Raw genomic sequence first — 14659 nt, 5'->3', positions numbered from 1 at the left:
CTTATTTTCCCCCTAAATTGTTGGCCCCTTGGAAGTAGGGACCATACACTATTCATTTTACCCTCCCCCCAATGGTTAGCAATGGGGTCTGGCCCCTATTAGGAACCCCCATAAATACTTTTGGAAGGAAGAAAGGTTTGAATGAATGAATGAAAGTGAATGAATGAATGAATGAATGAATGAATGAATGAATGACAATGCATCTATTGGTAAGGTTGATGAGTCAGACAGGTAAGATAACAAACCCTTACATTGTGTTCTATAGGCCAGGCATACTCTGAAGACTAACCCTAAGCTTCCAGTTTTACCAGTAGAGGGTTTGTTGGTTTTTTAATACCCGCACTTTCTAAAAGAGTAGAACCTCTCAATGGGACACATTCCAGTTGTTCATATAAGGAAAAAATTATTTACATTCCCCCAAACTCAGCACAGGCTCCAGGTTTTTCTCACAGAAATCTGATTTTTCAGAGAGGGGTTACTGCTATCAAGCGGGACGTTCCCGTATTCACTTATCTGTCACAAGAAGCCGGTGGGTTGGATGCTGTTGTTCCCATTATATGGATGAGGAAACTGAGGCACAGACAAGCTTAAATAATTGCTCAAGGTCATACAGCCTGGAAGCAGCAGAATCAAATTTCAAACCTAAGCCCCCTGCTCCAGGGTCTGTTCGGCTACTGAGCTAGTGTGCCCGACTGTTGTGCTTTCACACTTAGGAGTGTGTCCTGAGAACATACCATGGAAATTTCTGGCAAGCGTTGGAATTCACAAGTTAGGGGGGGAAAAAACCCCCAAAACCTGCCTTCACAGTGAACTAAAATAATTGACAGGATGCAAATAGAATGCCCGCCGAAGGATGGAAATAACTGAAGTCGCCTGTATACCTGTACGAGGATTTGCAGACGTACCTGTGCTAGTTATCAGCTGATGGCCTCTCAGCTCCACATTCATCCTTTTTGGCTGCTCTGTGAAAATGCAGTCGGGTCCTTCAAATATGTTTCCTTTGCCTGGACCAGCCAGATGTTCAGCTTTGTCAGTAGAGGGCACCGTGGTGACATTATGGGAAGAAGGGGCCTTCTTCTTGGTTACAGGGTGCTTCTGTCTGCAGACTCCTGGAGCAAGGCGGCTCCTCAAGCACCTGACCCCTGCAGCCCACAGTGGCCCACAGCACCCAACGGCCCGCCGCTTCCCCAGGCAACACCCGCAGGCAGTGTCGCAGCAGAGTGTCCCTAGGGGGACCCCTGCCGGGGAACGACTTTCTCTGGCGCCTGAAGGGGTATGACTTTTATGAGACTGTGCTCTGCTAACTGTAGGCATTTATTATTCTATGAGTTACCTACTTTTGTAACTACCTGTGGCCTATCGCTTCTTTTACATCACATCTCTTACTAATTATGGTAATGGGGAGGGAGGCATCTAGAAGAGAAGCTTAATTTGTTCTATTTCGGCCCGTCGGTGAATGTAAAAATGACATTGTTGCCTTGCTACAACCCAGCCTGCTGTCATGTGGAACAAACGTTTAAGTCTTGAGATCCACGTTAACAGGTGGAGCTGAGCTAAACTCCCTGTGGTTTTTCAGGTAACTCTTGACTATGACATGGCCCGTGACATCAGTCCAAGGAGTGATGAGGTGCCAGTGTGGAAACGCGTCTTTAGTTTTTTGCACCCATTCTAACCCAAGAGCCTTTTCCTCACATGTGTACTGTATCTGTTTACAGATTATAGGCAGATCTAACTTAAAAGCTTGGTTTAACGAACATTTACTACCACCACCCCCCCAAAAATAAATAAGACACAGCCCTCTTGTCTCCTTACTTGCTACATTTCCCACATGGGAGTCTTGTTATTGTTTGAATGGACAGACATACAAACCTATTTCGTGGCCAAGTTCGAATACAATGGCATTAGGTAGAAAGGAGCGGGCCTTTCCACATTAACAGCCCTCTGCCCCTTCAGACCACCCCAGGACACAAAGCAAAGCTCAGCCACGTCTGAAACCTGTGTCCCCTGTTCCCCCCCTGCCCCCCCCACCCTGCGGTCAGCTCTGCTTCCAAAGAGCTCTTTTCTCCCTCTCCGGGGGACTGCCACCCGCGGGCCTCCCTTCCCAGTGCTCTATTTGCATGTGCTAGCCTTTTTATTGCAAATAGGGCTCTAAATCTTACTTTGGAAATGGATACTGCGCTGTGTGCGAGCGCACGTGCGAGGGAAGCTATCAATAACGTTAGTTATGAAAACCTGATCATAAGTGTTTTTAGTCCATTAGCCGTTTCACTTTATTTATGTCCCCCTCTCAGGCAGGGTTTGGAGCCAATATTCAAAAGATGGAGCTCGGATGAAGAACATCAGGAGAGGGTATAAAACACTGTCACACTGGGAAATATTTCTTCCTTATGTTATTTCTCTAAACAGTTCCCAACAATCCAGGATCCTCTAGGCGAATGAGGAGTTGCAGGAAGAGGAACTGGGCCACGGATGTTATTGATTTCAGAGAGAAGAAGGGAGAGGGAGAGAGAGAGAAACATCAGTGATGAGAGTCATTGATCCGGGGCCTCCTGCTCGCCCCCTGCTGGGGACGGAGCCCGCAACCCGGGCCTGTGCCCTCACCGGGAATCGAACTAGAGACCTCTTGGTGGATGGGGGGATGTTCAACCAACTGAGCCACACAGGACGGGCAATTTTGACATATTTTGTTCCATTTCAGCCCCTAACAGAACACGATTGATTTATAAAATCCGGTTCGCTCTTGCTTGCTGACTTATTTTCCCGATAGCGTGCAGTCCTAACAGTTGGACCTGCAAAGAATGTGTCCACTCTGCCTTTCCTGGTGTCCAGTCGCTGTCACCTGTCGGGACTGCTGGTGTGTGGGTACCAATTTGATGTATCCTCGAAGCCATAGCCAGGTCTTGCCACAGCAGGGAGTGTGGGGAAATGCCAGCCCAGGGCCTCGGCTCTGTGCGTCACCCCCAGCCGCAGGTAGCAGGCCTGTGGCCATCACCCCCCAAGCTCTGCCTGTGTTTCTTAAAGTCCAAAGAGAGCCCGGAGAGAAACCAAGACTGGAGAGGGAAAGGCTGCTTTGAATAATCCCTCTTTTGTATCATAGTAAACCCCATAATAATAGAAATGCAAAGGAGAATGCATTTTCTCCAGTAGGTTAATAGGCATTTGGGGGTCTTATGAAAAGTATCGAATGTTGGGTCTAATGTCCCTAAACAATAAGCGGTGCTGTAAGTCAGCGTTGGGCCAACGGCCTCGTTTGAGCTGTGCGCACTTCATGGCGAGTGTCTGACTCGTTTGCATTAATTTCTAGTAATGAAAATGCAGATGCGACGTTTTAAATCCTTGTGCGGGCCCCAAATGAAAGCGAACGCGGGCTCCTTGAGTCACCTGGTCCTCCTCTGCGGAGTCGTTTCTAATTGAATGTTAAGATCAAAGTTGAAGTTTATAAGAAAGAAAAACAAGTTCAGATAAATAGTTATGATCTGCCACCCTTATGAAAATTCATGACCTGCAGTTTTATCAGGGACCTTATAAGAATTCTAATTGTGAAGTCTGCCGAGCTATTAAATGGCCGGTCCGAGCCAGTCTCTTGATAAGAAGTGAGTTAAATAATTGTCCTGTTCAACTTGTGCTTGTTAACCTTAAGGTCAACTAGTTTGAACATACGTTTAATGAAATTCTGGAGCCGGAATTTATGATACTGCAGCTGAATGTTAAATTGGACAATTTACATAAGCAGGACATTAACCTTCCGAGCACTAAATAGCATTTTAGCACTTAGCCGCTGGGGACAATAGGGACATGTTCTATATATTTGTGATTAGCTTGCCTGGAAACTCTCATGATGACCAATTGGCCTACCAAGTTTAGCAGCGTAATTAAATGAATGGACTCGGCCTAAGTAAATTATCAGCGCTGTGTATAGTATATCATTACAGTGCGAGGGGAAAGGGAGATATGAATAATTTAATAACACGTTACGAATTTATCAATGCTAAGTGACTTCGAGGAGGCTCTTTGTAGTTCATTGTTTTAAATTCGAGATTTGATTCACTGCTTATGGGATTAAAATTGAACCGATTGCATTTCTTACCAGAAATATATAGAAGTTGTAGGTTTTCTTTTTTTTTTTGAGGTGAGAGTTGCAGCACGTTCTGCGTTGAGGACATGGGCAGTTACCTACTACTGTGCACATATGAGCAGGTAAACGCGTCATTTGTCACAATCAGATGTACGCAGGCCCCACGACTTGGGAGCCTTCCCCAGGGGAGGGCACGAACCCCTGCGTTGTTCATGGGCCTGGCTTACTCCCCGGCAGCGACTGTCATTATGGTTTGGAAGGGTCAGGCACCACGGAGAGCACTTTGCACCTCACCTAGGAGCATCCCCACTGACCGTGGAGGCTCAGTTCACCGGAGCTGCGTCCCCTAAACTCAAGCCGACATCAGGCTATTGAACTTCAGCGGCTGACTGCCTATTGGGGGAAACAGCAGGACACCCTGGAGTCAGCTGGGGCCCCTGCCTCTTAGGCGTCTACAGTGAACCCGGCCCAGATCCCAACGCCTGTGAGTGATGGTCTGAGACTCTTCCTTTTACTCCCGAGAGGCCCTGGGTTCTTACTCCCTTGTGCTTCTCTCTTTCCATCTCACTCTCATTGGCCTTGGTCTTTTGTCTCAAGAGACTCTATAAATACTGGACTTAGCCTAGGTCCGGACAATAACTATTGAAACAGGTAGATCTTGGGATATCTCCTTTGGAATCTGTAGCGCCCCCTAACGGTTATCGTGTTCATCCACTTAGGCAGAGTTCACGTGCCAGGCACTAGGGGAACGTTACCAGCTCTGAGTCTTTCCCAAAGGATGCAAACGATTGCCTTGCCCTCTTCTTGTTTTCATCTTAGCTAAAAACGCGTTCCAGTAAGCATTTGATGCCTTAATAAGCAGGTCCCCTTGTCCCCCTTTTACTGCCCTTTCATGCTCCCTGTATATCCTTTCTTTTCTTTTTTTTTTCTTTTTTGGCTTAGAATGAATTCTTTCGTAGGGCAAGGATAACCCTACATTATTTCCAGTCAACACCTGGCTGGAAATATATACCGACAGGTTTCTTTTCATCTCTAAGGACAAACTCGGAGAACTTGAAAAATGAAAGTGTTGGTGCAGCCGCCTGAAAAGATTCGAAACATTCTCTCGACTTCATTGCAACCAGCAGGCACTTTGCAGGGAACACGCTCCCTGCTCCCGGGGAGGAAAAGAAATGCCTTTGACATATTTTCCGCTCAGCCCCCTTGAAGATTCATTCCTTTCATTGCTTCGGGAAGTCAGTTGCACTAACAGGTACCAGTTATTCTGTGCCTGCCTTGGGCTAAATAGAGCTGGTGACAAAAACCCTTTCAGGTTGTCAGGTATTAATGTAAAACACCCCTAGACCCGCTTATTTGTCTTCATCTAGGTGACTAGTGCTTTTCCCGTGTTGTTACATGTTGGTAAATTTAAAAAAACTAAAAAAACACCTTCCAGACACTTCTGTCAACAGTTTACGGAAATGTTTCTCATTAGCGAGGTTGAGCTGTCACAGGAGTGCAATTTAATCCTCCTGAATTATCACCCCCAAAATGCCTAAGTGCTTGGTTTTTAGACGCCGGGTACAAGGTTTGCGGCCCACACTGTCAGGTCCCCAGCTGACGAGGGAGGAAACGAGCGGAAACACAGGCAGGGTCCCCTCTGTCCCCACTTGCCCCCCTCAATACAGTGATACTTATGTCAGCTGCTGGACAGAATATTGCATTTCGCTGTAGATCAAAAACCTCCCCACGGATCATTTTCTTTTCAAGCCTAAGAAGTAAAGGGTGGATGCTGGCTGCTCCCTCCTTTATTTTCCTGGCTACAGGGGCCAGCCTGAGCGAGGAGTTCAGTTTCCAGCATTTCTCTAATGTGCACAGAGCTCCTTATTGCAAGGTATTATTTGTGATCGGCTGTAAGTGGCGTCGTGTTTTGTGAATGACAAAACAGCGCGCGAGATGAATTATTTTCCTTCGGTTGTGTCTTCACTGCTGCTACACACTGTTCCGAGTGAGCCGTGTCAAGCTGGCTGTAAAAGATGCTGTGTTAGAGAATTGTACATAGTCTTATTAGCCGATGTCACCTAACACAGCTAATAAAATTTTGAAAAACCAGAAATGAATGCCTACTGTGTGGTGCACAGGAGGAGCATTTTGCTAAGCTCTCCTTTCCAGAACACATTTGTAATTATTTCTTCAGTTATTCAGATAATGATGGCGATATGGTCAAGGTGTGAGTATTTAATTGTTGGGACTTGCCAAGTTGATCAGCCTAACCTAGAGAAATTAGGGAGAGCCCTGCCGGTGTGGCTCAGTGGTCGAGTGGTGTCCCGGGCACCAAGGCGTCACCGGTTTGGTTCCTGGTCAGGGCATATGCCTGGGTTTCGGGCTCGATCCCCAGTAGGGGACGTGCAAGAGGCAGCCGATCCATGTTTCTATCTCTCTCTCCCTCTTCCTTCCTCTCTCTCTAAAATCAATAAAACATGTTTTTTTAAAAACATATTTTTTATAAAAAAGAAATTAGGGAGAGTCTCTTTAGTAGCTAAAAACAAATGGCCAAAAAATATATAGGTTGACCTAAAGAAATTAGCCTGACATATCAGAGATACACTGGTGAGGCATCCATCATCATCATAAATATTAAGCTAATCAAAATTCTAAGCTCGTATTCAGTGTGGGCTCCCTGTAGGCCACGCCCTGTACTATGCATTTTACAGATTCCCTTTTTTCATTCTTATTAATAACCCCAAGTGTTTGGCTCTATTCTGATGACCATTTCATGGTTCAGGAAGCAGCAACTCCGAGAGGAAGCTGTTCAGGCTACCCAGCTCGCAACGGCAGAGTTAGAATTTGAACCCAGAGCCCCATGCGCTTAACCGCTCTGTAGCATTGTGGTGACAACTACAAAGTCACAGAATCCGAGCCCGATCCCAAGTTCTGGACGCTGTGACCTGTCGCTGCGGTTGGTTGTCCAGAAGAAGGTCGGCCACCAGGCAATGCGAATCCTGTCGTTTGCATCTGGCCCCCTCCTGGTTTGGGGGACGCGAAGCTGTGGAGCTGTGCGGTTTCCCTAGCCTGTCGCAGACGTTGGCTGTGGTCCTACAGGGGGGTGCGGGCCATGGAATAAGAAAATAAGACCCTGTAGCCTGAAGGCCTGGCTGGTGGCCCTATGCAGAGCACGCGGCCTTACCTGCTTGCCACGCTCCTATGGGCCTGAGGGGGAACCGGCTGCGTATCGAGTGGGTAGAAAGGGCCAGAGTCTCACATCCCTATTTAAGCGGCAGCCAACTTTGCCTGAGAAATAAGAAGGGAAATGGCTGGGAGAGAAATCGCAAAAAGAACACACTTTCATCCTCACTTCGCTGTCTCTAAAAGTAGAGCAAAGAAGCCAAAATGAGATGAATGCATGTGTATGTCTTCACTTGTTTCCACTGATGGGATAAGAGGCCTCAAAGTCCATGAACTTGTGTCCTTGATCAGCACGAAAGGACGTGAAGTTAAGCTTAATTGTAAATAAAGGGAGCCCCCACACTGATGTGGCTCCTTTATTACCTTGTTGCATCTGAAACGGCACTGGCCTAAAAATTCCTTGCCGAATCTTTCATTTTATAAGATGCTGCCAAGAGAAAGGGCCTCGATATCTCAATATGACTTTTAAATAGATGCTATTAATGAAAAGTGAGAAAAAATGTCAGACTTGACTTCCACCCAGTTAATACTGATTGAATACCTACTATGTGTTCCACACTATTCTACATACTTGGGACAAAGCAGTGAGCAAACCTTCTGTCCTTAAAACTTACGTTCAATATATTCATTTGTAGCTGGAGGAATATGGAAGGAATGGTTAATAAATGCACTGTTTGCATTTTTGGATATATTTAATCATTTGATGATTGGGTTGCATATGAAAGAATTAACTTAGTAAGGAAAGAATGAATGAATGCTTTTTGTATTCTTTCCAAATAGTCGAGGCTGAATGGTTTGAAAGCTGTTTCATAGAAGGCTTCAGTGGCGTCCCCACTTTTGATGATGTTGTACCCTTTCTAGTTTAGTGTCTTACTATATGTAACCACTGTTCATTGCCTTGGAGAAATATAATCACACATACCTAGGTGATATTTTCAAGTTTTTCTCTTTTATTTTGAAATAAACAAACACACGGAAAATTTGTCCCAGAACAGGGGAAAATAACCATGCACAAAAAACACACACACAAAAACCCCTTATTACCTCTGGTCATTAGAGTAAATCCAGTTGTCTGTACATTATGGGGAATTTGTCGCTTTTTAGAAAGAGCTTTTAATTGCTTAATCTGAGTAATGTGGGCAGTCGCATACGTGTTTTATTTTAGGGTCTATCTAGCCCACTCAGAAGATGTAATGGACCTAATTTTCATTTAGTGTAGGTCTGTGCAGTTCCTAAAACATCTAAATGGCTATTAATTTAATCAGGTAATTTAACTAGAGCTCCAGAAAAGGCCACTAGCTAGTTGTCACGCAATGATTACGAGGATGACATTTCTATCCCATGATGCCAGAGGCAGACTTTAATACATCATTTTCTTTTTGAAGGTTAAACTCAGATAACCTGCCTTTGGCATTTAATTAGCTACATATTAAACACTCTTTTAATAATAAAATGATTAAAAATTTTATTGCTTCTCAAATGAGGCCCTTTTAGATAGATTTAATGACTTGGTGAGAGCTCTGTAGTTTGTGAACCAAACCTTACTTAGGCCAGTATGTTGTAATGATATGCTTTGCAGCTTGCAAAATCTGTATTTTATTCAAATGATGGCCATAATCATTTTGGGTAAAACTTATAATGCTTTCCTCTGTATTCTTAAGTCTAACTGTCATTGGAAAGTAACCAGAAAAAAATCCATTGATTCAAAATTCCCAGAAATGATCAAGTTCAAAATTAGCAAAGAGACTATGAAGTCTGTTTAATGTGTTCAATCTTCTATACTGATTGTTTACCCTTTGAAAAATCATTTGTCACCATTGACTACCTGCAAAAAAAAAATAGTAATAATAAAACTATTGTAGAAACGATGTAAAAGTGTGAGTGGACTGCAAATCGCCATCCATAGTTTCAGTTAATATTAGTTGTTCAGTGAAAACGATCATCGAGAGACCATTCACTGTTCGTCTTTAGCGTGAGTTGGGGGGGGGGTGCTAAATTATCCGTAAAATAGTCTGAAGAGACAGAAAGCCTGCATACAAGAACACGGAGTAACTTTAGTCTCAAAAAAAGTGACCATTTTATTTTTACTTTTTCAAAGGTTTTATCTAATCGAGTTTATTTTACTTTTTAGATATGCATAGGTTTATTTTTTTAATTTATTATTGATTTCAGAGAGGGGAAGGGAGAGGGAGAGAGAGAAACATCAGTGGCGAGAGAGTCACTGATCAGCTGCCTCCTGCATGCCCCCCACTGGGGATCAGGCCCACAACCCTAACCGGGAATTGAACTGTGACCTCCTGGTTCATAGCTCAACCACTGAGCCACACCAGCCCAGCTAGATATGCACAGGTTGAAGCGCTCAGTTCAATGAGATTTGACACAAGTATATACTCATATAACCACCGCCTCAGTTAAGCTATGGAGCAATTCCATTATCCCTAAAACTTTGTCTTATCCCTTCTGTTGGCTTCCCACCAATGCCCAACTATTTTGAATCTGGACAGGAGAGGTTACATGCACCGATGCAGGCGTCAGACTTCCAGGTACCTGTTGCCCCTAGGAGACCTAGGGGTAAGCTACCTAACCTTTGAGTGTCAGTGGGTAATATGGGTCCCTAGTGCCCAGGGTTACTGTGAGAACTCAATGAGTTAGATGCACATAAAGCCGTAAGGACAGTGTCTGACCCACAGTGAGGCCTCAGTAAGTGTTGGGTGTGTTGTTAGTGGTGAGGCTCTGAATCTCAACTCTGTCAGCTCCTGAGAGTCTCTGGTTGAGTTGTACTGGCCTCTCCTCTCTGAGAATTGTCAGGGAGCTCTCATGATGTCATCAGGCTCAAAGAAGAGGTTTATTATAAAAATGGAAGCTCATAATCAGGCTGGCTCTATAGGTCCTGGCCTTCTGTCCCAGGCCAGGGGTCGACCAGAAGTCTAAGCGCTCCTTTCTCCAACTTCCTCTTGACTTGGGTCAAGTTGCTTCTCTCTTCCGGCATCTCTCACTTTCAGCTTAAAATCTCCAGCTCCACTTGTCTGCAAGCTATAAATCAGCTTTGGAAAACACGGTTCTCTCCAAGTCCATAGGAAGGGAAACATGAACTTGATTTCCTCGCAGTGCCTCTCTCTGGGACAAAACAAGGTTGATTGGTTCCCCAGAGCAGCAGGATTCTCATCAGTACAGTCGTATTAATCTGCTTCTCTAGTCAACAAACGTTCCCAGCAGGGGCTTGGTTACTGGTAGGATACAAGCCAAATGCGTATTTAATGATCAAGCCCATATTTTTAGTTTTCAGTGTGACATCTATAAATTGGAGATGTTTATTGAATTTAATAGGAAATCTTTTTTCTATTAGAGCCTGGTGACTGATTTGATTTGTATATATATTTGTTGCTCTGGAAACAAAATTGCAGCTACTTTTTAATGTGAACATTGGGACTGGTTAAATAACTTACAGTACATCCATACTACGGCCATTAATAGAGCAGTCGGGGGAATATATTAATAGACACATAAAGACGTTCGCGGTACATTCCTAAGTGAAAAAAGGGGAAATTACAAAGCGCTATTTACAGTATGGTCCCAGACTTTGAGAAAAATATCTTAGTATCTAAGCACCAAAGTATTAATCGGTAGGAAATGGGAAATTGATATATTTTGTGTTTTTTTACATGTTCTCATTTTTATGCAATGAAAATATATTATTTGTGAAAGACGTTGAATCAAGCTATAATACACAAATGCAATGAATGCTGCAGTTGGCCATTTTTCAATTTTAATTGACATATTTATCAACATTTAGTTGATGTGTTTATCTGCAAATATTTTGTTCTGTTTAAAAAATAGAGCAAAAAATAGTATGAATCACCCTTTCAACAAATACTACAGTTTCTTGAGTGCCTACTCCTTGTGAGGTGCTAATTGTAATACATGAAAATGTTTAGGGTCAATATTATTATACCCACTTGATTGATGAGGAACCTAAATACAGAGAAATTAAGTAACTTATACAATTCTAAGCAAGAGAGCAAGGATTCACACCTGCCTCTCAAGGTGGGGACCGCAGGACTCAGATCCCTTTCCCACTGTCTCAGCTACCACGTTGCAGACCTCCGACTTGAACTTGGGTCTTGCTGACTCCAAAGCCCAAGCTCTCTCTACTCCAGTTCTGTCGTCATGTTTGCTGATGTCCTACGGGCCAAGGCGAGTCATGGCCAGGGCTACAGACAACATAGGAGGGGCCTGAACATGGGGCTGGATATTGGGAGGTGTCCCTCCTTGGAGGCCTTTAATATACAACCTATAGAACTATAGAAGCTTCAGAGAAAAGCAGCTAAAATGGTTGGGAAAATGACATTGATGGAAATTGTGTCGAGGCGAGGGTCTAAGGCCGCCCTGGTTTTCTTGCCTCTGGCTGTTTCTTTTGCTGTGTCCTTACCTAGTAAGGTTTACTTGGGGGAAATACTCACGCTGCTCTTATCTAAAGCAACTCTCTTGCGGCCTTGTGGCTGCCTTGGGGTAGAGGCATTCTTCACACGCAGCTCGAGCACTTGGGAAGGGGTTTCGGTTCTGTTGACACCTCTGTACCCTCCGAGGGCCTCCAGGCGGGCAGAGCCGACTCCTGGGGCTGCCCATGAGTCCCGGTTTGATTGAGGAGCTAGGGATGGAGGGCAAAGACGGGGTGATCTGTTTCCCTCCGGTGTCACGCTTTGCTGGTGGGGAAGGAAGCCCGGGGCGGATGCCAGCACCGTCACAGGCCCACATGCTGTGGCTTTTTCAGACCAGATCCTCCCCGGAGGAGACGGACATCCTGGAGAAAGCATCCCAGACACAAAGCCTGTGCTTCCAGTGGTCATCAATGCTCTCGGCCCGGAGCAAAGTGCCCCCCTGCGCGAGGGTGGAAATTGCTTCCCAGCTGTGGCCGTAGCAGGGCATCGATTCTCATCTGTTCCCCACCAGTGAGCCCTCCACTGCGGACAAGAAACCAGCGGCGCCCGCGACACCAGCGGGGCCGGCGTTTAGAAGTAAGATTGAAAGGCTATTAGAAGGGGCGACGGGTATGACCCACCGCGGCCCAGAGAAGCCGTGGGGGGGGGGGGGAGCGGCGCAGGACCGTCGAATGGCAGCCCTGCAGGGCCCCTCGGACGTCACCCGGGCCAACCCTTTCACTGCACGGGTGAGAGGCCCAGGTCCGGAGAGGTTAATGGACTTATCCAAGGTCACGTTGCGAATTACTGTCCTTTTGTTTGGTCCAGGTCACCCTTAAACAACAAAAAATATTTTTTTCAAGGTGTCTAAGAGTTCAGAGTTCGTCGGCTGTAGCAGTTTGAAATGCCTTCCCTTAGAGTTCATCCATTCAGCAGCATTTAATGGGAGCCTACAGTGAACGTGTTCCACGTGTCAGAGGTGATTAAAAAAGAAAGAAAAGAGGTCCCTGCACTTAAATATATTACAATTTACTATGCTAAATGTTTTGCATATATGATCTCATTGAATACTCCCAACAATTTTATGAGGTGGATGCTTTTATTATCTCCATTATTCAGATTAAGAAACTGACGTTTGGAAAGTTAAGCAGTTTCTGCCTAGGACACATCTAGAAAACAGTAAAGCTGAGGTTTAAAATCGGTTCTTTTGGCCCGTGTGGCTCAGTTGGTTGAGCACTGCCCCAGGCACCGAAAGGTCACTGGTTCGATTCCCGGTCAGGGCACATGCCCGGGGTGCAGTCTCGATCCCCAGTAGGGGGCGTGCAGGAGGCAACGGATCGATATTTTCTCTCTCAGATCAATGTTTCTCTCTCTCTCTCCTTCTCCTTTCCAATAAAAAGCTATTAAAATAATAACAAAACCAGTTATTTTGGCCTCGTGGACAATACACTGATCAATATACAGCATTGCCTCCTGGCGTGCAATATTCTAGGAGACAGGCTATTTTTCAGTTGCTTGGATAAATAGACTTCACGTAGGAGTGGATGAGCGTGCAGTCCGAGGAGTGTGTGTGATGGTGATAGGGGTTGGGGGAGGGAGATGGTTCATTTTTATTGACTCTAGCTAATTGCATTAAATTCGAATCCGTCCAGGACTTTTGTGAACCGCATGTTGTGCTGTCTGGGGTGTCACTGGAGGCGGAGATGTGGGTGCCAGGCTTAGTGGGCACCCTTCCTCCAGAGCCTTCATGAGCCGTCACAAAAACATGCATCTTCTAACCCAGGGCTGAACAGTGGGCTCAGAAGCTATTTCACTATTTAAATTTCTGATCTGCAGCATTGTATGAAATACTGTTAAGAACTCTGCGCTTTAGGATGTGTGGAATAACATCAACCCACTTCCCAAGCCCGGGTCTAAAGCGATGGGGTTTAATAATTTATATGACCACATCCCACCCCCCCCCACCCCCCCGTCTCCATGCTGTTAAAAATAATGAAATAGAGAACCCACAGCACCCTGCAAGAATGTAACAGGGCAATTTATGATTCTAATTCTCTGTTTGGTCATCTGAAATATACTATTTCAGCAGCTTTATGCCTTTAACAGGTATTTCTTAAAAGCAATTCCTTCTTGCATTACTGTTGGTAAATGTTTTGGCTTGAGAGCGGAAAGTGTGCCCTTCAGATGAGTTTGCTTTGCTTCTTTCAGGGTTACGCCTGCATGCGGATTCCTGGGTGCTGGCGACCCGGCGTTTTCTGTGATCTTCTCAGGGTTCAATTCATTACCTCTGTTCATCATTCAATTTGTTGGGCTCTGAGCACCTGAATAATTGAAAGCTATGCGCGTAGTATAAATTACATTGTCCACGTTCATAATTCCCGTTTTAGAGTTTATAGCTTCACTGCAGAAATTCACTGTGTTGGAACCTGGCACACAAGGTCTTCTATGGAAAACAAATTAATTTATAAATATATCTCTCTCTTCCCTAGACTCAATATTTATCAAATCTTACATTTTTCAGTGGTGGGTTTTATGGCTTTTACTGCGGCAGCAAGACCGATGGGGAAAAATTGTCTCGCACGTTCATGTATTCATTCTTTTTTTGCAACAAATATTTATGGAGTGACAATTCTTTTGACGGTGGGAGGCTGGGGCTAGGTCAGCCTGCTCTCTTTGAGGAAAATAAAAGGGAAAGCAGTCTTGGTGGCCCTTGAAGCCATGGCTCCCACCTCCTGCTGGCATTCCCAGAACAAAATAAACAAAAAACCCCAGTAAACCAAACTGTCGGCGGCCCAGTCCCCAGTTGCCTCTGTTCCTCGGGTGATCCTGGTTCACCTAAGGCCATGAACTGAATGGCGTAGATACATGTCCAAATGCCACAGGAAAGCTTATACTAATTTTTAAAAATGTATACGTTTTTATTGATTTTAGAAAAAGAGGAAGAGAGAGGGAGAGAGAAACACTGATGAGAGAGAGAAACATCGATTGATAGGCTGCCTCC

This window comes from Miniopterus schreibersii (assembly GCF_964146895.1).
Source record: "Miniopterus schreibersii genome assembly, chromosome: 21".
NCBI classification, from domain to species: Eukaryota; Metazoa; Chordata; class Mammalia; order Chiroptera; family Miniopteridae; genus Miniopterus; species Miniopterus schreibersii.
The sequence above is the reverse complement of the archived record's forward strand: the minus strand, read 5'-3'. Positions refer to the sequence as shown.